General features: G+C 35.1%; 1 protein-coding gene and 1 pseudogene across 1 annotated transcript in view; one reads left to right on the plus strand and one right to left on the minus strand.

Annotated features, from left to right (window-relative positions):
- Nucleotides 1–27,148, minus strand: part of LOC145276990 (stabilizer of axonemal microtubules 1-like) — a 79,554-nt gene that overhangs the window by 18,327 nt on the left and 34,079 nt on the right. The window lies entirely within an intron of this gene.
- Nucleotides 23,564–23,680, plus strand: LOC145277355 (5S ribosomal RNA; annotated as a pseudogene).

Raw genomic sequence — 27,148 nt, forward strand, 5'->3', positions numbered from 1 at the left:
CTTTTAGTCTCTCCCTCTGTGACCGAATTTTCCAATAAAACCCTTGAAACCGCAACAAGTCTCCATTGTACCCATACATGAGTTTGCTTCACCTAAGTTAAATAGCCGATCAACAACCACTAGACGATGCAACCATACATGGAAAAGTGACAATAAAAAGAGAAGACAAGGAGGGACCGCACACGACTTTGAAGAAATGTGCGAACGGTTTGTTCAAGTTATTCCTTTGATCTTTTGTTGAAATATGCGTTATATATATATATATATATATATATATATATATATATATATATATATATATATATATATATATATATATATATATAAACAGGAGAAATGTGCATTTCCAAATAAAACTTTGATTTATTTACATACCAGACAAAAATAAATATGTTCACTAAAAATTAGGAAAAATATCGGGTAAAATTTTAATTTTAAATAAGAATCAGTTTTTTTTTACGAATAAGTTGATCAATTTGTGACGCTTCAATTTAAAACAGAAAGTTCATCGTTAAACGTGCAGATTAAATGGATGCAATTTATGAATATCCATTCATGCTTTCTAACGCATTTACATTTTCTTCGCGTCGCTTACTTCAATATGTATGCACTATTCTACACTTACATTCTACACTTACATTCTACACTATTGTAACTGATAGTTTAGTAGTATTAGACTTAAAAGCGAGTAGAAAGTGGACCATGGGTTTACTTCCGGCAGCCTCGTAACTGTCGCTGCCTTATTTTGTCCTTTAGTCCTCATATTTCATTAGCAATATTTCTGACGCGATTTCGATAAAAGACAAAAATAGTGCTTATGAGAGACGGAGAAAGCGATGGAGGCACAAAAAACATCCCCATAAAAAGGCCCTGTCGGATGGTCTGCCGTTACTCTTTAGTTTGAAATAACATTTCCGTCGGTCTTTTATGTTTATTTTGAAATACCATTTTAGTCTGTCTGTAACATGTTTTAAGCCAGGGAGTCTATCTCTGACAAGTGTGAAGCCCCAAGGCAGTTGCAAAGTGTGTCTTCGAGGCTATTTTTGTCTTTCATTATATTGAGAATTAGGTGGACTTAACCTCGCTTCCAATTCCCATAATTTCATTTCACAATTCTTAGAAAACAAATCTCAGGAAGTTTTTGAAATTTTCAGGCTTTAAAAATGTTCCGTTTCTTCTTCCTTAATGTGCATCTCTGACTGCCACTCCCAATGGGCGGGTTCATTGTCTTCACCCTCTGTTGGGTCTCTACCTTTTACCATCGCTCACGTTTGAGGGCCCATCATTCATTTGCATAATCAATGGTTTCTTTTTTTTTTATTTCAAGTGTCATTTTGTATGAGTAAAAAATAATTTGGTTATCTTTTTTGCTGTGATCAAATTCACTTGGACAATAATCAATAGGCACTTGACTTTGTTTCCACTGTCTTGTTTTTTCTTAATCAAAGAAACTCATAATATGTGGCCTATTAAATCTTGCCCACCCATAATTTGATTAACTGCTTTTTCTTAACAGGGTAGCCTATTCAGATGACCTTGTCAACTCGTGAAACGTCAGCGCCATTTCTGACATTTTTTGTTAGATTTCTTCATATTGGAAGGTCACGTTTTCAGCTATTGTTTCATTTTTAATGGCAGTTTATGTCAACCGGCCAGAGCATAATTATCGCAATCAAATAAATCTACATAAAAAATACAGTGCGTGACCCACTTTAGTGCAGAGTGGAAAAAATTGCTTACATCTGAAATTCAATATTGTACTTTAATTGAAATAAATCCTGATGCCAAATTGATGGTGGAACATGATTAAGTTTGTGCTCATCCCTACTAATCGTTGGCTGTATATGGAACGGATACCATAATATTTAATGTACTGTGCCTTATCAGAACAAAAGTTCATACACATTTTCAGGCAGATAGTCCCAGAAGATTCCGGGAAAAAAGTGAGAGTAAATGTGGCATTGTGGTGACTAATCCTCATTAATTGGACTACACTTGTAAAATCCGGTCTCTGTTAGCTTCGTTCTGTGCAGTTCTAGGAGGTTCAGCCTTCCAGGCTTTACCTTCTCTTTTTGAGAACGGGTTAGTTTATTGCTAATCGCCTGAGGCGCCCTCAGCCGGGGATACCCAGGCACTTTCTGCAGATGACCCTTCTCGGGGCGATGACTTCTTGATCCCACTTTCCTACCCTGGAAGAAAACTAAACAACCTATACTGTCTTATGCATTTTTTACATGGATAGACACTCAAGCTCCAACCTCTGTCTTATCGCTGCAATGCTGCATCCCTGTGCGTGTTTTACAAGTACATTAATGGAACGTGCTCTGATGGACTCACAACACTTGTCCCCCCCACTACGTACATACTTCCGAACAACCCAACAAGCAGCAAAATCCCACTGCTTCACTGCTGAAGTCTCTAGATGTCTTCTATTCTAATAGTTTCCTCATTTGGATTGCCAGACTTTAGAATTTCATCCCTCTTTCCTGATTCCTGACTGTTTTGACATGCAGAGGTTTAAATGTAATGTGAAAAAACAAATCACTACTCATCTCCCTCAACCCCCCCCCCCCTGTTAAACATGATCCTCAATAGTGGCCCCTTACGACCAAGTGGCAATACGCCTTCATTGGGGGCAAAAAAAAAAGTTATAGAATTTATTTTTAAATAGATTCTTTTATGTCTTATGTTTCATTTGTTTCATACTGACATCTGCGGACGTATTTGCGCACGTTGTGTGCGTGCGTGTGTGTGTGTGTGTGTGTGTGTGTGTGTTCGTAGGATGCATCTGTGTTTGCTTAAGTGTCGATTCTGTAGACGACCGGATATTGAAGTCGCGTATGTTTGTTTGCGTTAACCTCGACTTGATAATTTCATGTCAGAGTTTCTGCTAAAAACAGCCTATCCTGCCTTGACAGAGTAGAAAATAGACTTCGTGGCTTAGTGGGGGATGCCCTTTTCTCTACCCTGCAACCTCTCTCCCACAGAAGAGACGTTGCGAGCCTATCCTTGTTTTATCGTTATTTCCATGGCAGGTGATCGTCTGAACTCCAATCTCTGGTCCCCCCCCCTCGCCAATCTTTCATAAAAAACACCCGTCTAGCTGAATCCACTGTGACAAATTTTCCCCACTCTTTATCTATGCCTTAATCAAAACGTGGATTCCATGAACAAAGCTTCTTTCTTAGAACTGCACGGTTGTGATACTCTGTTCCGTCTGCCTGCTTCCCACCTGACTACAACTTGGATGTCTTCAAGTCCAACGTTAACAAATTCCTAATGAACCGCCCCCTTAAGTAAACACTTCATAAAATCTCCACACTAACGTAATGTACTTGCAATAACCCTTATCCCTGAGTTGCTTCCGGGCCTTGATAAGTGGTGACCACTGTGTAAAAAAATAAATAAATCAACCAATAAAAAAAAGAAGAAATTAATGAATAAGTTAGAAAATTTAACGTTTAGTAACAATTTAAAATGATTGTAATTATCCCCATGATATGATCATACGTTCAGTTTCTAAGAATAGTTTTGTCTCTTTGTCTCATTCTATTTAATGAAGCCGCAAAAAGACGTTGGCCTTGAAGAGGTTTGGCTTCTAATAGCTATAACCAAAACATGTCTTGCAAATGTGTAGCGAAATAACTTACAAACGTTGCTTTTTATATCTGCTCAAGTATGATAAAATTTATTTTGGCAATAAACCATGTAGGGAGGAAAACCTGTCCATTATTAAAATGTCCCCCTAATAAACAAGAAGGAAGAGGCTTTATATCCACGTATGCATAGGATCTGGTACAAATAAACCACTTTTAAGTTTTGTAGCCCTTACACTTTTATTCCTTTATTGTTTGCTACAATACGTTTCATTGATGAGCTAGAGTTAGATCCTCTCCTTCTTTCCCTTCCCCCTTTCGCCTTAATTTGTTTACTTTCTTTATACTCCCCCTCTTTACGTCTTATGCCTCCTTCCAGCTCTAACAGCATTATTTCTTAAGCATACCCTTTCCTGTCTGTCCCGAAACTTTAAAACTTCTAACATTAATAGTTTTAGTTTATAATATGGTCATCATTTAAGTTTAGAAAATTAGAATAGGATAGTTGGACAATTGGCGCTTTTGGTGCATACAACCTAGTTCATCTTAGACTAATACTACACTTTAATCCTGATCTACTACTTCTCAAAATTAATGAAATGTCTTTCTACATATACGAGATATGGGTTTTTACCCTTCTATATAGTGAAATATTATATTCGATTTCTAGACATAAGTATACCTTAATTTCTCTGTCATAGTCTGTAGTTGAAATTAAAAGTTATTCTGTATATATTATAGACTAGCAGGGAGACCGGCGTTGTCCGGGATTTAATGATGATCAACGAATGTTTCACACCCTCATATTTTTATTGTCCGATTAAATCGCCCATTTTTCAATGTCAAAAATTTTCCCCACTCTTTATCTGTGCCTAAATCAAAACGTAGATTCTATGAACAAAGCTTCTTTCTTAGAACTGCACGCCTGTGGAACTCTGTTCCGTCTGCCTGCTTCCCACCTGGCTACAACCTGGATGTCTTCAAGTCCAACGTAAACAAATTCCTGATGAACCGCCTCCTTAAGTAAACACTTCATTAAATCTCCACACTAACGTACTGTACTTGCAATAACCCTTATCCCTGAGTGGCTTCTGGGCCTTGATAAGTAGTGATCACCGTGTAAAAAAAAAAAAAGAAAGAAATCGACTGATTTCCAGCTCTGATTGTGGATGCATCCCGGTGCACCGGGAGGAAGCTTCACATGCTTCCCCGCAGTAATGTAATCCACAATACACTGTAGTTTACATTGCATTGTCTAGAACCTGTTGATTTTATTAAATTATTTTATGATATAACGGCTTTTTTATTATTATTTTATGATATAATGGAAATAAAACTTTAAAATGCAAAAGTCAAGTATCATGATTCAATTGTACTCTAAACAGAAACATTCATTTCGAACGCGTCCCTGTCATATCAAAGAACCTACTGATGATTTTATATGTCTTACCTTTCTACTTGTGTGGTGATAATGACGTATTTAAATTTAAAATGAAAAAGAAGTATCATAGTTCAGTTGTGCTTTAAACAAAAACATTCATTTCGAACGCGCCCATGTCATATCAAACAACCTACTGTTGATTTTATATGCTGGACCTTTCTGCTTATGTGATAATAACACTTCTCAAATCCACTTATGATGTTAAGGTGTATAAGGTGTTAACTTTCGTCAAAATCGCCTGTTTTTTTTCATGTGATTTTTTTAGATTATCGATGCTTATCGAAGACATTTCGATACAAAACCTATCTAAGAACACTATTAGATACATAAAGTACTTTCGTGTGAAATTTCATAAAAAAATCGCCCCCGCTGTTATGGAGTCTATAAGAAATGAACATTTTCTGTCACACACACAGACACACACACAAAGTTCTTTTTATATAACAGTAGAGATTCAATATATCTGACATCTATTATGTATCGTAGGTTTTAATTAATTAATAATTATTTTAATAAAGATTTTATTAGGCTGCAGATTGGAAGGGCTCAGTGCCAATTCATATACATGCAAAAATATATGCACGCTAAGCATAAAACTTTATTACCCTCCTCCTACCATTGCTCGCCACAAACTACAAATTCAAGACAAGCTTAAACTATATTCATGCACCTACTTTCTTGACGGCAAAACATGGACAGACACTCAACTTATTACACACACATTTCATCATGTATTAAGTATTTATCTACACAGTTTAGAAGGGGAACACTTTGCAATATTGCACGCACATTGACTCAGTTACATATTGAAATATACATCTGAATTCATAAAATTATATGTAGGTTTAAATAAAAAAACAAAACTATATTTAATTGCGCACTTAAAACATGTTGACTTTTAATTATATTTGAACTCATACTCAGACCCGTTTACTAGAAAATTTAATTAGTTTGGGACAAAATTTGTGAATAAATATTTTCATAATTATATTTCTGTCACATCATTTACATGCATCAAAGAATATTTTCACAAAATATATACACAACTATACAAACAAGCTGTACAATGTGAAAAAACAATTCACAACTACTAGCGTATCAAAATAGAAGCCAGGCCAGCATTATGATTACTAGCCATTTAATTATTTATTTGATTGCTAAGTATAGTCTATTTGAACTAACTTGGTGAATTCTAAAGTCCCACAGCTTTCTCCTGTAGTTTATAAAGTTAACTTACCGATTAATATGTTAGCAAAACTTACTTATAATTATTAAGGTATTTAAAGTAATATCAGTTGTATACTTAACCGGGAATATTCTAATTATCGTGTTATACCAGAAAGTATACTTAACTTTCGTTATGAAAAGTTATAGAGAATTTATTGCATTATAACTATATATACACAAGGTGAACTGATTAAAGTGTCTACACCTAATACATAATTCATCACTTTGATTCAGTAATTTAACTTTATACGGAAAAGTAATAATGGCCAATTTTTCATTTAGACAAAGCAAATGTAGGATTGTGTAGTGCTTCGAAATCAAGTATGGCTGAAAATAGTGATTTGTTTATAGACCTAAACAAATAAAACGAAATATAAATTTTCGATCTGAACCCGCTCCGGGCTTGACATCTCTGGCACCATATTGACTGATATACTTTATCTTTCTCTCTCTCTCTCCCTCCCCCTCTCTCTCCCTATATATATATATATATATATATATATATATATATATATATATATATATATATATAAACAGTAGATGTATGTGTGCGTCTGTATGTGTAAATATTTAACCGATAACCTTTTAAACTACTGTGCATATATATATATATATATATATATATATATATATATATATATATATATATATATATATATATATATATATACATTAACAGTTAAGCCCGACTTTTCTCGGGCCCATGTACTGTTCATAAATTTATGTGTATATGTATATATATTAAAAAGTTTGACTCATGTCTTCTAAAATTTCCAGTGTTTAGACCTAAAATTAGTGGAAGAGTTGGGTAGAGTTTTCAAAGGTCTAATCGTTAAACTTGGACCTATTGACAGCCAAATTTTTGGCCGAAAAGCCATTACAAAGATTTGCCAAAATCTCAATATCTCTTTTGCCAAATCTCGAGTCTGTAGACTGAAAATTGACAGAGTAGTTTGGTAGGGAAATGTACACACACAGACACATACAAACACACAGAAAGACAATTTCACTTTTATAGATATATAGATATACTATACATATATATATGTTCTAAATGTATATATACACTTAATATATATATATATATATATATATATATATATATATATATATTAATGTAAAAGTTATAGTCCGTTGACTTAGAATGCATCTAGAATAAATGTATCATTACGGTTACTAATCCTATTAATCCCTAACTTTGCATCTGAACAAATGTCATGATTCTTATTCTTGATAATAACAAATGGTACATACAAAATTTCGGCCAGATCGGTCTAGTAGTTTCAGAAATAAACTAGTGCGGACAGACAGACAGGCAGACTAAGAGAAATAATATATATATATATATATATATATATATATATATATATATATATATATATATATATATACTTTTTAAATACCTACAGACACTAGTTTCCAATGTCAGAAACGATACTTTTCACTGTTTGCTGGTTTGCTTATTTTTTTTTTTAAACTTCATTTTCCATTATTAGTACAAAAGAAACACTGATAAATATCAGCTGATTTCAAGCTACCTCTCCAAAAAATTAAAATCTATATATAACCTCTCCTACGCACATTTTTTATGTTTGCGAAAATAGATGCATAGATTGCATAGAGTTTTACGGTAATCTGAAAAGAAAAGAACAAAATAAACCTCTATAATCAAATATTTAGATTTCTAAAATAACGGTAATCGTGAAAATATCGGAATCGTCTTATATATATATATATATATATATATATATATATATATATATATATATATATATATATATATATATATATATCCATATATAGTAAGTTATAAAATATATATAGCGATTAAGCTACACAGAATATTCCGCGTTTCATCCACTCTATGATTCTTCAGGCTTATGCGAGAATTTTGTGGTTGTCTCGTGTTTTTATATACGCATCTTCAGTTGAGTTTTTAGTTAGACAATCAGCTTTCTAGTATCCACCGCACCTTCCTAATCAGCCAATGAGCAGGCACTTACAGGACAAAGACCCAGTTGATCTCCGGTTGACCCGTTCCTTTGTGTGTGCTATTTAGCATAGATATCTAGTGTTTTGATCTGTTTTAAATCTCGGTTAAATGTTTTTTTATATGTTACTTTATATATATATATATATATATATATATATATATATATATGTGTGTGTGTGTGTGTGTGTGTGTGTGTGTGTGTGATAGTTTATGTATATGCATGTTTATTTATTTATTTTTATTGTTTTATTTTCTATTGTTATTGTTAGTTTTAAAATTATTTTGTATCTCTATCCTAAAATGTTTTTTGTATCTCTATCCTAAAATGTTTTTTGTATCTCTATCCCTAAAAAACAAAAACCTATCGTTAGCACATTTCGACTCAAAGAGAAAAACCATTGCAACAGCAGATACTAGTAATGAGAGACTGGGTGCTCTACTGCTTCACAAATTCGAGGACCGATCTACAAAACCAACAGAACATACCCCGAGAACGTTGTTACCCGCGGAACGAAATTACAGCCAAATTAAAAAAAAAAAAAAGAGTTTAACAATAATTTATGCCGTAAAAAAATCACAGGTTTTTATACGGAAGAGTGCTTAATCTGCAAACAGACCACAAGCGGCTGATAATTTTTGGTTCGAAAATACAGATATACTAACTATGGCAAGTCGACTACAACAGTGGGGTATAATTCTATTGAATTATTATTTTAAAATAGAATATGTACTTTCAACGAAGATAGAGCACGCCGATGGGTTACCTATATTGATACCTAAATATACGGAACCACCCGAAGAAGCAGTAATAGCGGCACTAAAAGACGAAAGTGGATTGTTATGCAATACTGTTAGAACTGTCGGTTACGCTGGAAAATGTAAAAAATAGCGGAAAAGGACAATTTCATTAAAAAATAAAAAAAGCAAGTCTAGTTGAACAGTTGATTTTCTATATGCGAACACGAATTATTATACACAGATAGAGCAGTAATGCTGGCCACTTCGCAGAAAAGAACACTCAAAGAATATCATCCGGACCATCCGGGGATTTCACGACCAGGACAAAGCAAATTTGGTGAAACAATGCCGAAGATGCCAACTGGCAGCAAGGCATCCACCGGTAATTCAACAATGGCCAGAGACGGATATCCCATGAACTCGACTGAATATTAACTATACAGACCTTATAGATGAATCGTATTATATGGTCATTGTGGACAGTTTCACAAAGTGGCCAGGAATTGTTAAGTGCAAACATTTAACAGCAACAAGTACCATAGACTCAACGAAATTTTTAGTCGTTTTGAAATCTCGAAAATTTTAGTTAGCGACAATGAACCCAGAATAGAATTTAAGGAATACTGCAAATCATTAGAAATTGAACACGTGACAATGCCAGCTTACCATCTAAGATCGAAACGAATTGCGGACACATTATAATCAGCCTGAAAAATCAAAGGGTGGACACAAATGAAAGAAATTTTCTAGAAATTTGTGTCAGTTTACAAAATCACGTCAAACCCGAATACGACGTCACATTTGTCGTCAGCAGTTAATGTGTGAAAGAAAAATACACTCTGTATTTAATATGTTGTTGCTAATTCCGGAGAAAACAAGTCATCAATAAAAACGCAGATAACTAAAGTCTATAGGCTTAGGTATAAAGTATTTTGCAAAAATTTAGGACTGGAAAAATGTTTTGGGAAGAAAGGAATAGTAACCGAAAGAATTGGATAGGTCATATATGACATAAAAGAAAACAAACTTTCGTGCAAAAAGACATTGGAATCGGTTGAGCCCCAGGCACACTACAGAAATCACGGAAAATACCGACGAGATTTTAATGGACGTCTTATATTTCTCATTTGGAATTCCTGTCCTAATAGATCGATGGAGGCATCCCCGAATTCAAGGCCAATGGAGGTATCCCCGAATTCAAGGCCAAAATTACCAGTGTGCCAAATGTTACCACGCAAGGCTTGAGTAAGAAAAGCCTCTGGTAAAAAGTGAATAAATTGTGTCCATACCGTAAAAATAGAAGATATTAAGCTCATATTAAGAAAATTTAACTCGGGTAGAGGTGATGTAATACATGAGTACATCCGGCTCTTTCCTCCTTGTAAATTTGTGATTGGCTGGTAAAGCCATAATTACCAACTAATGAAGCTATTTCGGGAGAGAAAGCGAAAAATACGCAAGCCTCACGCTAGGAACATCGGCTACGAATAGGACAGTACGACGACTTTCACGATTTTTACTCGAACTGACCAGCTCTGCTACTTCTTGTTTGCGGAAGTATCATGTATCTATATATCTATAAAAGTGATAATGTGTGTGTGTGTGTGTGTGTGTGTGTGTGTGTGTGTGTGTATGAAGACAGCCCTCATCTGATATATTCAAAAATATTTTGATCTACAGTCTTGAAATTTGGTGTATGTGGAAAATGTTTTAATCTATTTTCATTCGAAAAAAAAGGGCTGCTAAGGGATCAAAAATGAAAAAATTGGTACTTGGGGGTCATCGGAATTTTATCTGTTTGTCAACTTCTTTCACATGCGAGCCTATCCTTGTTTTATCGTTATTTCCATGGCAGGTGATCGTCTGAACTCCAATCTCTGGTCCCCCCCCCTCGCCAATCTTTCATAAAAAACACCCGTCTAGCTGAATCCACTGTGACAAATTTTCCCCACTCTTTATCTATGCCTTAATCAAAACGTGGATTCCATGAACAAAGCTTCTTTCTTAGAACTGCACGGTTGTGATACTCTGTTCCGTCTGCCTGCTTCCCACCTGACTACAACTTGGATGTCTTCAAGTCCAACGTTAACAAATTCCTAATGAACCGCCCCCTTAAGTAAACACTTCATAAAATCTCCACACTAACGTAATGTACTTGCAATAACCCTTATCCCTGAGTTGCTTCCGGGCCTTGATAAGTGGTGACCACTGTGTAAAAAAATAAATAAATCAACCAATAAAAAAAAGAAGAAATTAATGAATAAGTTAGAAAATTTAACGTTTAGTAACAATTTAAAATGATTGTAATTATCCCCATGATATGATCATACGTTCAGTTTCTAAGAATAGTTTTGTCTCTTTGTCTCATTCTATTTAATGAAGCCGCAAAAAGACGTTGGCCTTGAAGAGGTTTGGCTTCTAATAGCTATAACCAAAACATGTCTTGCAAATGTGTAGCGAAATAACTTACAAACGTTGCTTTTTATATCTGCTCAAGTATGATAAAATTTATTTTGGCAATAAACCATGTAGGGAGGAAAACCTGTCCATTATTAAAATGTCCCCCTAATAAACAAGAAGGAAGAGGCTTTATATCCACGTATGCATAGGATCTGGTACAAATAAACCACTTTTAAGTTTTGTAGCCCTTACACTTTTATTCCTTTATTGTTTGCTACAATACGTTTCATTGATGAGCTAGAGTTAGATCCTCTCCTTCTTTCCCTTCCCCCTTTCGCCTTAATTTGTTTACTTTCTTTATACTCCCCCTCTTTACGTCTTATGCCTCCTTCCAGCTCTAACAGCATTATTTCTTAAGCATACCCTTTCCTGTCTGTCCCGAAACTTTAAAACTTCTAACATTAATAGTTTTAGTTTATAATATGGTCATCATTTAAGTTTAGAAAATTAGAATAGGATAGTTGGACAATTGGCGCTTTTGGTGCATACAACCTAGTTCATCTTAGACTAATACTACACTTTAATCCTGATCTACTACTTCTCAAAATTAATGAAATGTCTTTCTACATATACGAGATATGGGTTTTTACCCTTCTATATAGTGAAATATTATATTCGATTTCTAGACATAAGTATACCTTAATTTCTCTGTCATAGTCTGTAGTTGAAATTAAAAGTTATTCTGTATATATTATAGACTAGCAGGGAGACCGGCGTTGTCCGGGATTTAATGATGATCAACGAATGTTTCACACCCTCATATTTTTATTGTCCGATTAAATCGCCCATTTTTCAATGTCAAAAATTTTCCCCACTCTTTATCTGTGCCTAAATCAAAACGTAGATTCTATGAACAAAGCTTCTTTCTTAGAACTGCACGCCTGTGGAACTCTGTTCCGTCTGCCTGCTTCCCACCTGGCTACAACCTGGATGTCTTCAAGTCCAACGTAAACAAATTCCTGATGAACCGCCTCCTTAAGTAAACACTTCATTAAATCTCCACACTAACGTACTGTACTTGCAATAACCCTTATCCCTGAGTGGCTTCTGGGCCTTGATAAGTAGTGATCACCGTGTAAAAAAAAAAAAAGAAAGAAATCGACTGATTTCCAGCTCTGATTGTGGATGCATCCCGGTGCACCGGGAGGAAGCTTCACATGCTTCCCCGCAGTAATGTAATCCACAATACACTGTAGTTTACATTGCATTGTCTAGAACCTGTTGATTTTATTAAATTATTTTATGATATAACGGCTTTTTTATTATTATTTTATGATATAATGGAAATAAAACTTTAAAATGCAAAAGTCAAGTATCATGATTCAATTGTACTCTAAACAGAAACATTCATTTCGAACGCGTCCCTGTCATATCAAAGAACCTACTGATGATTTTATATGTCTTACCTTTCTACTTGTGTGGTGATAATGACGTATTTAAATTTAAAATGAAAAAGAAGTATCATAGTTCAGTTGTGCTTTAAACAAAAACATTCATTTCGAACGCGCCCATGTCATATCAAACAACCTACTGTTGATTTTATATGCTGGACCTTTCTGCTTATGTGATAATAACACTTCTCAAATCCACTTATGATGTTAAGGTGTATAAGGTGTTAACTTTCGTCAAAATCGCCTGTTTTTTTTCATGTGATTTTTTTAGATTATCGATGCTTATCGAAGACATTTCGATACAAAACCTATCTAAGAACACTATTAGATACATAAAGTACTTTCGTGTGAAATTTCATAAAAAAATCGCCCCCGCTGTTATGGAGTCTATAAGAAATGAACATTTTCTGTCACACACACAGACACACACACAAAGTTCTTTTTATATAACAGTAGAGATTCAATATATCTGACATCTATTATGTATCGTAGGTTTTAATTAATTAATAATTATTTTAATAAAGATTTTATTAGGCTGCAGATTGGAAGGGCTCAGTGCCAATTCATATACATGCAAAAATATATGCACGCTAAGCATAAAACTTTATTACCCTCCTCCTACCATTGCTCGCCACAAACTACAAATTCAAGACAAGCTTAAACTATATTCATGCACCTACTTTCTTGACGGCAAAACATGGACAGACACTCAACTTATTACACACACATTTCATCATGTATTAAGTATTTATCTACACAGTTTAGAAGGGGAACACTTTGCAATATTGCACGCACATTGACTCAGTTACATATTGAAATATACATCTGAATTCATAAAATTATATGTAGGTTTAAATAAAAAAACAAAACTATATTTAATTGCGCACTTAAAACATGTTGACTTTTAATTATATTTGAACTCATACTCAGACCCGTTTACTAGAAAATTTAATTAGTTTGGGACAAAATTTGTGAATAAATATTTTCATAATTATATTTCTGTCACATCATTTACATGCATCAAAGAATATTTTCACAAAATATATACACAACTATACAAACAAGCTGTACAATGTGAAAAAACAATTCACAACTACTAGCGTATCAAAATAGAAGCCAGGCCAGCATTATGATTACTAGCCATTTAATTATTTATTTGATTGCTAAGTATAGTCTATTTGAACTAACTTGGTGAATTCTAAAGTCCCACAGCTTTCTCCTGTAGTTTATAAAGTTAACTTACCGATTAATATGTTAGCAAAACTTACTTATAATTATTAAGGTATTTAAAGTAATATCAGTTGTATACTTAACCGGGAATATTCTAATTATCGTGTTATACCAGAAAGTATACTTAACTTTCGTTATGAAAAGTTATAGAGAATTTATTGCATTATAACTATATATACACAAGGTGAACTGATTAAAGTGTCTACACCTAATACATAATTCATCACTTTGATTCAGTAATTTAACTTTATACGGAAAAGTAATAATGGCCAATTTTTCATTTAGACAAAGCAAATGTAGGATTGTGTAGTGCTTCGAAATCAAGTATGGCTGAAAATAGTGATTTGTTTATAGACCTAAACAAATAAAACGAAATATAAATTTTCGATCTGAACCCGCTCCGGGCTTGACATCTCTGGCACCATATTGACTGATATACTTTATCTTTCTCTCTCTCTCTCCCTCCCCCTCTCTCTCCCTATATATATATATATATATATATATATATATATATATATATATATATATATATAAACAGTAGATGTATGTGTGCGTCTGTATGTGTAAATATTTAACCGATAACCTTTTAAACTACTGTGCATATATATATATATATATATATATATATATATATATATATATATATATATATATATATATATATACATTAACAGTTAAGCCCGACTTTTCTCGGGCCCATGTACTGTTCATAAATTTATGTGTATATGTATATATATTAAAAAGTTTGACTCATGTCTTCTAAAATTTCCAGTGTTTAGACCTAAAATTAGTGGAAGAGTTGGGTAGAGTTTTCAAAGGTCTAATCGTTAAACTTGGACCTATTGACAGCCAAATTTTTGGCCGAAAAGCCATTACAAAGATTTGCCAAAATCTCAATATCTCTTTTGCCAAATCTCGAGTCTGTAGACTGAAAATTGACAGAGTAGTTTGGTAGGGAAATGTACACACACAGACACATACAAACACACAGAAAGACAATTTCACTTTTATAGATATATAGATATACTATACATATATATATGTTCTAAATGTATATATACACTTAATATATATATATATATATATATATATATATATATATATATATATTAATGTAAAAGTTATAGTCCGTTGACTTAGAATGCATCTAGAATAAATGTATCATTACGGTTACTAATCCTATTAATCCCTAACTTTGCATCTGAACAAATGTCATGATTCTTATTCTTGATAATAACAAATGGTACATACAAAATTTCGGCCAGATCGGTCTAGTAGTTTCAGAAATAAACTAGTGCGGACAGACAGACAGGCAGACTAAGAGAAATAATATATATATATATATATATATATATATATATATATATATATATATATATATATACTTTTTAAATACCTACAGACACTAGTTTCCAATGTCAGAAACGATACTTTTCACTGTTTGCTGGTTTGCTTATTTTTTTTTTTAAACTTCATTTTCCATTATTAGTACAAAAGAAACACTGATAAATATCAGCTGATTTCAAGCTACCTCTCCAAAAAATTAAAATCTATATATAACCTCTCCTACGCACATTTTTTATGTTTGCGAAAATAGATGCATAGATTGCATAGAGTTTTACGGTAATCTGAAAAGAAAAGAACAAAATAAACCTCTATAATCAAATATTTAGATTTCTAAAATAACGGTAATCGTGAAAATATCGGAATCGTCTTATATATATATATATATATATATATATATATATATATATATATATATATATATATATATATATATATATATATATCCATATATAGTAAGTTATAAAATATATATAGCGATTAAGCTACACAGAATATTCCGCGTTTCATCCACTCTATGATTCTTCAGGCTTATGCGAGAATTTTGTGGTTGTCTCGTGTTTTTATATACGCATCTTCAGTTGAGTTTTTAGTTAGACAATCAGCTTTCTAGTATCCACCGCACCTTCCTAATCAGCCAATGAGCAGGCACTTACAGGACAAAGACCCAGTTGATCTCCGGTTGACCCGTTCCTTTGTGTGTGCTATTTAGCATAGATATCTAGTGTTTTGATCTGTTTTAAATCTCGGTTAAATGTTTTTTTATATGTTACTTTATATATATATATATATATATATATATATATATATGTGTGTGTGTGTGTGTGTGTGTGTGTGTGTGTGTGATAGTTTATGTATATGCATGTTTATTTATTTATTTTTATTGTTTTATTTTCTATTGTTATTGTTAGTTTTAAAATTATTTTGTATCTCTATCCTAAAATGTTTTTTGTATCTCTATCCTAAAATGTTTTTTGTATCTCTATCCCTAAAAAACAAAAACCTATCGTTAGCACATTTCGACTCAAAGAGAAAAACCATTGCAACAGCAGATACTAGTAATGAGAGACTGGGTGCTCTACTGCTTCACAAATTCGAGGACCGATCTACAAAACCAACAGAACATACCCCGAGAACGTTGTTACCCGCGGAACGAAATTACAGCCAAATTAAAAAAAAAAAAAAGAGTTTAACAATAATTTATGCCGTAAAAAAATCACAGGTTTTTATACGGAAGAGTGCTTAATCTGCAAACAGACCACAAGCGGCTGATAATTTTTGGTTCGAAAATACAGATATACTAACTATGGCAAGTCGACTACAACAGTGGGGTATAATTCTATTGAATTATTATTTTAAAATAGAATATGTACTTTCAACGAAGATAGAGCACGCCGATGGGTTACCTATATTGATACCTAAATATACGGAACCACCCGAAGAAGCAGTAATAGCGGCACTAAAAGACGAAAGTGGATTGTTATGCAATACTGTTAGAACTGTCGGTTACGCTGGAAAATGTAAAAAATAGCGGAAAAGGACAATTTCATTAAAAAATAAAAAAAGCAAGTCTAGTTGAACAGTTGATTTTCTATATGCGAACACGAATTATTATACACAGATAGAGCAGTAATGCTGGCCACTTCGCAGAAAAGAACACTCAAAGAATATCATCCGGACCATCCGGGGATTTCACGACCAGGACAAAGCAAATTTGGTGAAACAATGCCGAAGATGCCAACTGGCAGCAAGGCATCCACCGGTAATTCAACAATGGCCAGAGACGGATATCCCATGAACTCGACTGAATATTAACTATACAGACCTTATAGATGAATCGTATTATATGGTCATTGTGGACAGTTTCACAAAGTGGCCAGGAATTGTTAAGTGCAAACATTTAACAGCAACAAGTACCATAGACTCAACGAAATTTTTAGTCGTTTTGAAATCTCGAAAATTTTAGTTAGCGACAATGAACCCAGAATAGAATTTAAGGAATACTGCAAATCATTAGAAATTGAACACGTGACAATGCCAGCTTACCATCTAAGATCGAAACGAATTGCGGACACATTATAATCAGCCTGAAAAATCAAAGGGTGGACACAAATGAAAGAAATTTTCTAGAAATTTGTGTCAGTTTACAAAATCACGTCAAACCCGAATACGACGTCACATTTGTCGTCAGCAGTTAATGTGTGAAAGAAAAATACACTCTGTATTTAATATGTTGTTGCTAATTCCGGAGAAAACAAGTCATCAATAAAAACGCAGATAACTAAAGTCTATAGGCTTAGGTATAAAGTATTTTGCAAAAATTTAGGACTGGAAAAATGTTTTGGGAAGAAAGGAATAGTAACCGAAAGAATTGGATAGGTCATATATGACATAAAAGAAAACAAACTTTCGTGCAAAAAGACATTGGAATCGGTTGAGCCCCAGGCACACTACAGAAATCACGGAAAATACCGACGAGATTTTAATGGACGTCTTATATTTCTCATTTGGAATTCCTGTCCTAATAGATCGATGGAGGCATCCCCGAATTCAAGGCCAATGGAGGTATCCCCGAATTCAAGGCCAAAATTACCAGTGTGCCAAATGTTACCACGCAAGGCTTGAGTAAGAAAAGCCTCTGGTAAAAAGTGAATAAATTGTGTCCATACCGTAAAAATAGAAGATATTAAGCTCATATTAAGAAAATTTAACTCGGGTAGAGGTGATGTAATACATGAGTACATCCGGCTCTTTCCTCCTTGTAAATTTGTGATTGGCTGGTAAAGCCATAATTACCAACTAATGAAGCTATTTCGGGAGAGAAAGCGAAAAATACGCAAGCCTCACGCTAGGAACATCGGCTACGAATAGGACAGTACGACGACTTTCACGATTTTTACTCGAACTGACCAGCTCTGCTACTTCTTGTTTGCGGAAGTATCATGTATCTATATATCTATAAAAGTGATAATGTGTGTGTGTGTGTGTGTGTGTGTGTGTGTGTGTGTGTGTATGAAGACAGCCCTCATCTGATATATTCAAAAATATTTTGATCTACAGTCTTGAAATTTGGTGTATGTGGAAAATGTTTTAATCTATTTTCATTCGAAAAAAAAGGGCTGCTAAGGGATCAAAAATGAAAAAATTGGTACTTGGGGGTCATCGGAATTTTATCTGTTTGTCAACTTCTTTCACATGACAGCTTGCTTATGTTAAGAATAAGTAGGTTTTAAAACACCTTTTAAAGATCGTGGTAAGTTGGTCTAATGGTTATCCTACTTGATTCCCTGTCTTTAGGTTTTGGTTTTGATCTCAGCTCGAGTAATTTTTTACTTACAAAAAAAGTGAACTGTTTAGAAAAAAACCCCATAATACTCGCATGCACATGTTTCAGTTTCTTTTCCTTTTTTTTTTACTATATTGGGTACAGAAAGTAAAGTCACATACATACATACAACGTAACTTTTAAACGAACTCTACGACGCTTTTTTTCTATTTCTTATTTAGAAAATTTAAAACTCAGCCCAATATTGATCTTTTAAAGTGTTCGGACGACAATTAGAACGAATCTAAGAATCCAATTTAAGGGAAATAACTCCTACATTTTCAGAGAAGAGTTCTTTCCCCTGGACTGTGGAATGGTCCCTGGAATTATCGTATGTAAACACAGGAACGAGAATACCACGAGAGCGGCACGAGAAGCGGAAAGTCTGTGATTGGGACAATGGAGGAATGAACATCGTTCTTCGTAGCAGAGATATTTCTAATTCAATCTGTTCCCATCTGAGTATATATTTTTATGTAATCGTTATGTTAACATCAATAAACGTTGTTAACCGATAACCATTGGTTTGCCTCTCCATCGATGTGATTTATTACCATGTTTTTTTTTTTTTACTGTTATGAAGGATTCCATTTATCCACGTCATAACACAAAGTATATTTTATATCTCTGTAAAATTGTTGATATATAAATATATTTTGTCTGTTAACTCGTGTTTTCTCGTTTTCATTCTCCAAATCTCGTTGTTGAGGTAGCACATGTTCGTGGGTGACTCATTCATAACATTTCATCTGATTCATTCTCCAATTTAGCTACATTTATAATCATTGTAACTTCTGTGCTTGCCACATTTCAAAGATGTTACTGTCATCAAAATATACCAGAAACCGCATCACAGGGTCGCTTTCGCACATATTAAATTCATGATTATACCTAAAAATAATTTTTCCATAACTATCTCTCCAAGAAAAAAAAACAAAAAACAACAAAAGTAATGAAAAATCTTTATCGTGTACGCATGCGTGACAAAGAAAATAGCGCATACAAAAAAAATCATATAAATTGATAATGTAGTTTCATTTTTTATAAATAAAATAAATTTTAAGCGATTAATGAAAAATCGTATGGAGGATTTAGCAGAGAAGCCAACAAACGAAAAAAAAAAAAAGGGTAAAAAATCAAATATACAAGAAATAAATGGTATCATAGCCAATAAAAGTTACTTTTGTACATATCTGGCTCATTTTTGTGCGTTTTAAAGTCATTTTAAATGCTATTTTAAAAATCTCAAATATTCGGGTTTTATAAGCAGTGTTGCAAACAATAATGGCGGCTTGTTTGTTTCCTATGAAGAAGATTGTATGCCGCCATCTTCTTTGCAAAATTGCTCGTACCCCCCCATATTTGAAATAAAAAAAAAAGCATTTAAATTACTTTAAAAGACAGAAAAATAAACCAGATGGGTAGTAAAGCAATATTTATTGGCTACAGTAACAGTTATTTATTGTATTTTTGCTTTATACTTTAGTTATTTGTTGGATTCTCTGTTAAATCCCCGGTTTTTGTACGTCACCGGACGCTAAGTCGAACAGTGCGTTACGCTATAAAAACACCGACTGAAGAATCGTATACATTCAGTATCTTAACATCTGAGGACTCATATGCCAATGTTTTTGTAAAACCAAAGGTAATTTTGGCAGATCAGATGAATGTATACTGTCAATTAAAATAAAACATATATATAGGGATAAGCAAAGGTAGATAGGTCGATAGAGAGGGAGAAAGATATAGAGAGAAATGTATTAAAATATTTGTTAATAAAATGTGCTTTATTTATTTACTGTGTCATCGATAATAAGAAATATCTGACTAGCATTAATTGGAATCTTATATATATAAAGAGTGAGTTTTAGAGGCGGCGAACTTTAAATTAAAATAAATCACAGAAAAATGTGGTTTATTCGGAAGATTAATGCTTGGCATTTGTAATTAAATGCAATTTCGGACATATGGCTCCATTGGCCCGTGCGTATATGCCGTAATCTAGACGTCCAATTTTCACCAACTTTATGCATTAAATGAGGCCGTATTTCAGCAATAACGCATCGAATGTTGTCTTCCAAATGGTCTATTATTAGCGGTCGAGATTATTAGCACAGACAATGGACTTTATATACCCCCCCTTCCAAAATCTAATGGGATTAAATTGCACGAACGAGGTTGACAGTTGACAGTTTCATTTCGTGAAATTATTCGTTCATCGAATGTCTATCTCAATAAATTGATCGTATCGCGCACTCCGCGGCATATGGCTCTGTTCTGCTGAAACCACTTTTGCAATATTAATGCCTTCCAATTGAGACTCGAAGAAGGTAATTATTTTTCTTTCTCACTCACTGTTACGTTTGAGCATCATCACTTTTGAAGGCATATAAACCAATGATTCCACCAACACGTAAAGCGCACAAAACAATGACCTTTTCTTGATGTAATGGCGTTTTGACCATAGCGTAGTGGATTATCGCCGCTTCAAATTCGGCAGTTCTATTTATTGACTTAGCCATTTAACCAAAAAGTGTGCTTCACTGACGAAAATTTTGAAAAGAAATGGTTGATCAATGTCAATGATTCTTCTGGCCCATTCACCAAATGTACGGCGTGAACGATGATCATTTGGTTTCAATTCCTTCACAAGGTAAACCTTGTAAGCGCGCAAACCAAGATCTTCACGTAAAAATTTCCATGAAGTCAAAAGGCACAAGTTTAATTGTTAAGCACGTTGACGAATTGAAAAGTTTGCATTATCATCAAAACTACGCTGTACAACAGCAATAGGTGTGTCAGAAATTTCGTGAAAATAGTGAATAATTCCACCCCATCTTTCCAAGCTTATAACTCCTCGAAAAATGTAATTCAAGCCCTAATTTTTTTTCAATTAAAGGAGCAAGGACCAAGGTTGCATTTAATAAAAACAAAAAAACAAAAAAAAAAAAAAACAATGTGTTTTTTTTAAAAAAAAGTTTTAAACTTCGGACTTTACAGGTAAATTTCTAAAAAACAGTTCTTTTTTTTGTCTTAAATTTGAATATATTATTTATTGACCTTTTCTCTTCAATTTGTGATATATAAGACTTTGGTACATAGATTAATTATTTACTTTTTAATAGACATTTAAAAATGGGAGGCGTGAATTATTCGACCCCTTGTCTTTCCAAGCTTATAACTCCTCAAAAATTTTTATTCAAGCCCTAATTTGTTTTTCAATTAAAGGAGCAAGGACCAAGGTTCCATTAAAACAAAAAAAGAAAAAACAAATAACGTGGTTTTAAAAAAAAAGGTTTTAAACTTCAAACTTTACAGGTAAAATTCTAAAAAACACTACGTTTTTTTGTTTTAAATTTGAATATATTATTTATTGACCCTTTCTCTTTCAATTTGTGGGTAAATTAATTATTTACTTTTCGGTGAGTAAATTAATTATTTACTTTTTAATAGCAACTTGAAAATGGGGGGGGGGTGAATAAAAAAAAAACCTTTGTCTAAAATATTATATTCGGTTTATTGGAAAGAACATAAAATTTCACATTGACCCTGTAAATATCGTAAAAATTGAATCAATAGAAAAATTTTAATAGATTTTTAAAGTTTAAAAATTGAAAAATATTGAGTTCGGAAAATTCATTACTGTTTAAAAAATATTTCTATTACTTTTAAAACAACTTTAATAGTTTATTTTTGAAGTATAATCCATAAAGAAAATAAATAACCCACTTTTAACAGAGAAATTACGAGATTTTTATATTTTATTCGCAGTTTCGTGTTAGAGGTGTCAAAAATTCCTACAAAAATTCTGATATACCTACAGCAGCAATTGCATGTTGTGTGCGCATTGAATGACGTCTTACAGAGGGGATATTATCGTTTACTGAACGTAATGTGATTACGATTCACAGTTTCTCTAATTAATCGTTTCGACGGTCGATTATGAAACTCAATTAATGTAAAATGTGTCGCTCGAACTGAACCGTAACTTATAAAATAAATTTGCACGATTTGCTAACGCTGCTCGGATGTCAGTCTCTTAATGATGAATTGCCAAACAAAGCTGAACTCTAAATAACCGATAGTTTCTAACTCTGCATTAAAAGATAGAGTTGTTGAATTAAAGTTCACCACCTCTATATATATCTATATATCAAGTAGGTGATGGTTGACGCATAAAACGATTACATGTATTTATTTTTTATCTTTGTTATAATTCAGTATTTTGAACGGCCTGCGTCCTTCATAGGGAATGATTATTAATGGAATCCTATAACAGTGAAAATATATAACAAAAAGGACACTGTTTTATGCTTCATCAACCGTCTAATCGCCATTATATATATATATATATATATATATATATATATATATATATATATGCCATTATATATATATATATATATATATATATATATATATATATATATCGTCATCCACATACATTACTGTTTCGCTGTTTCACAGCTCATCAGTGCGGCTAGACAGGCAACTACCTCAAGCCAGGATTAAAACACGACCGCCTGTACGACAGTCAACGCTTCTAACCATTATGCTAATCGGTGGCTACTGAGCAAGTCGTGAATAAACGATGTTTTGACATCGTCGAAAATACCTAAGCTCGATTTGTTTATACAAAGAGCATCGCTTTATACGCTAATGGCAATTCGTGTATCACTTCTCAATATGCTCAACTCAAGATTAGGAGTATTATATATATATATATATATATATATATATATATATATATATATATATATATATGTGTGTGTGTGTGTGTGTGTGTGTGTGTGTGTGTGTGCGTGTGTGTGTGTGTGTGTATACAGCATAATCACATTGAGACACCGGTTCTCGTCAGATCACCGAAATTAAGCAACGTTGAGCCTGGCTAGTACCAGATGGGTGACCACGTGGGAATTCTAGGCGCTGTATGTGCTTTCCGCTTACCTCGGCATTGTTTCCAGTCGTTCTGAACTTCCACTCCACTTGCCACTGGTATTTAACAATGTCGACTCAGGAGAGGTGTGGTTTGAGATTGCGCAACTCTTGCCACAAATAATTCACGCGCAGGCATCCTCAGAGTAAGTATCCATAGTCTGTCAATTTGAAGCTAGCTATGTATGTATGTATGTATAAACTTCCGATTGGTGCTAGTCAAAGTAAAGTAATAATCGAAATATCTTTAGAAGCATCTCTAAAATACAAAATTCCTACTAACTCTTTCTCTATGTCTGCTTTTCTGATTGTTTGTCTGCCTGCTCTCTCCTTGTCTCTCGTTCTTTTCTAATACGTTGTATATGTGAGTACAAAACTAAGCGCATTATAGAGTCATATGAGTGCAATGTTAATCGGAGTAAATACGACTTAAAATCCCCATACTTATGTGAAACGAATAAAATATGGCCAGTTCGAGTGTCGCTTTGTGTCCCCTGGACAGATTTGATAAGAATGTACAAATGCTTATAATGATATATGATTTTTCAGTTGACAGAAATATTAACACACCGATGTCATTAAGTTAAAAACGAAAGACGGTCAGCGATTAGACTTGTCTGGACTGTCCGTTTTACAGCAAATATGATATGATATGATATAATATGATATGATATGATATGATATATATATATATATATATATATATATATATATATATATATATATTATTTTGTATTCCTGCACGTCACCAATTGAAAACGAATAAAGAAAAGTTATAAGCTTTTATACTTTTCGTATTCTTTTTTATACATTTCCATTCATATATATATATATATTCTTGCTCGTCCGTCGAAGTCGACGATGACCAAGGTATCAATCAGTTCGGCGTCAGGGGTTTGTGGGTCCTGAGATGGCTGATGAAGCCAATCCGTGCTCGGCAGACTCTTCCACACTCTGGACACGTGAAGGCGGTATCGGCAGGCTGTGAACCGGCAGCTCTCTCCTTCCTCCTCTTGCGCTTCTGCTGGTCATGTGTCATGCGTTGATTCTCTACCCTGTCGGCTCCTAGGCTGATGACGCAACGCCAGGCCGAACGTTTAGCAGCGCGACTCTCCCAAGACTGGGGGCTGATGTCAAAGTCTTTTAGGGACGTTCTCAGACAGTCTTTATATCGTTTCTTTTGGCCCCCTGCATTCCGCTTTCCCTGGCTGAGTTCCCCATATAAAAGTTGTTTGGGGATTCGGCTGTCGTGCATGCGATAGACATGGCCTGCGCACCGGAGCTGGGTTTTGCGGATTATGGTGGTGATGGTATGGAGCCCCGCGCGCTTCAAGACTTCTGTGTCAGGAATTCTGTCTTGCCAGCGGATGTTGAGAAGATTACGGAGGCATCTGAGGTGGAAGCCATTCAACTGTTTTTCATGTCTTTTATATGGCGTCCAAGTTTCACAGGCGTAGAGTAGGGTTGTCAGGACGACCGCTCGGTATACTTTCAGTTTGGTTGCGAGTGTAATGCCTCTCCTCTTCCACACATTGTCTCTAAGTCTTCCAAATGCACTGCTCGCTGTGCAGATCCTATAATTAACCTCAATGTCAATGTTGGCGGTGCGGGAGAGGGTGCTGCCAAGGTAGGTGAATTGCTCCACAGCATGGATCTTCTGCCCTTTGACAGTAATGCCGGGTTCATGGTATGCATCTCCTGGGGCGGGTTGGTACATAACTTCTGTCTTCTTTGTACTGATGGTGAGACCAAAGTTGTCACAACTGGTGAAAAATCCGTCCATTTGACGTTGCATCTCTATCTCATTTGGGGCATTAAGGGCACAGTCATCGGCAAAGAGAAGGTCTCTGATGATGGTTTTCCTCACTTTCGTGACTGCCTGCATTCGCCTGATGTTAAACAATTCCCCGTCACATCTGTACTTGATGACAATGCGCGAGTGACTATCTTTGAAAGCATCCTGGAGCATAGCAGAGAAAACCATGCTGAAGAGCATCGGGGCTAAGACACAGCCCTGCTTGACCCCGTTGGTCACAGGGAAGGTCTCTGAGGGGTCGCCGTCATCCAGGACACGAGCGGTCATGCCCTCATGGAACTGCCTGACAATGGCGATGAACCTGTCTGGACAACCAAATTTTTCCATGATCCGCCAGAGGCCATTTCGGCAAACAGTGTCGAAGGCCTTGGTCAGGTCGACGAACGTGGTGTAGAGGCCCCGGTGCTGCTCGACACACTTCTCCAGCAGTTGGCGTGCAGCAAAGATCATATCAGTCGTCCCGCGGCCCGCTCGAAAGCCACACTGGCTCTCGGGAAGACGACCATCTTCAAGGTGCACCAGCAGGCGGTTGAGAAGGACGCGGGCTAAGATTTTACCGGCGATGGAAAGAAGGGATATCCCGCGGTGGTTGTCACATGACTGACGATTTCCCTTGCGTTTGTAAATGTGAACGATAGTAGCATCACGAAAATCTTGGGGTGATTCTTCACTCTCCCACATGGATTGGAAGAGTTCTGTCAGTCTTAAAAGCAGTGTAGGTCCACCAGCTTTGTATATTTCTGCTGGAATTGAGTCGGGGCCGGGGGCCTTCTCAGAGGAAAGTTGCTTGATGGCTTTGCTTACTTCCTCTGTCGAGGGTGGGATGTCGAGCTCCTCGTTGATAGGCTCCTGGCGTAGTCGGTCGATGGCTTCATTGTTGATGGAAGATGGTCGGTTTAGCACACTGTTAAAGTGCTCCGCCCATCTATCAAGGATCTGCTTTTTGTCATTCAAGACAGTTGTTCCATCGGAGCTAAGCAGGGGGGAGGAGCTAGAGGACTGGGGACCGTAGACAGCCCTCAGCGCATCACAAAACTTCCTCATATCATGGCTATCGGCATGCTCCTGGATCTCATCTGCTTTGGCGCTGAGCCAGGCATCCTGCATGGAGCGGAGTCTGGCCTGCACCTTGCTGCGGATGTTGATGAAGGCAGCTTTCTTTGCGAAACACATGGGGTCACTCTGATGTGCACGGAGAAGTCGGCGTTTCTCCTCCAAGAGGGGCTGAATCTCAGAGTCATTTTCATCAAACCAGTCCTGGTGCTTCTTTTGCTTGGGTCCAATGATTTCGAGAGCGATGGAGTAGGTGGAGTCTCTGAGGTGTGCCCACTGATCTTCAATAGTGTCCGAGATGGTGAGGGGGACAGATAGCTTGTCGTTGATTGCTTCCTGTAGCTCATGGATGACATCTGGACTTTTAAGTTTTTCCAGGTCGAGGCGCTTTGTGACTTTCTGGCCCTGAGGCCGCCTCTTGGGTTGGATTTAGAGGCACATTTTGGATATGATCAGGCGGTGGTCTGTCCAACAGTCGGCACCACACACAGCCTTGGTCAATCTTACGTCTCTCCTGTCCCTTGCCCTGATGATGACGTAGTCAATCAGATGCCAGTGGTGGGAGCGTGGGTGCATCCACGACGTCTTGCTACGGGTAG

The sequence above is a fragment of the Euprymna scolopes genome, chromosome 5 (assembly GCF_053919585.1).
Source record: "Euprymna scolopes isolate OS-2025 chromosome 5, ASM5391958v1, whole genome shotgun sequence".
Taxonomy (NCBI): domain Eukaryota; kingdom Metazoa; phylum Mollusca; class Cephalopoda; order Sepiida; family Sepiolidae; genus Euprymna; species Euprymna scolopes.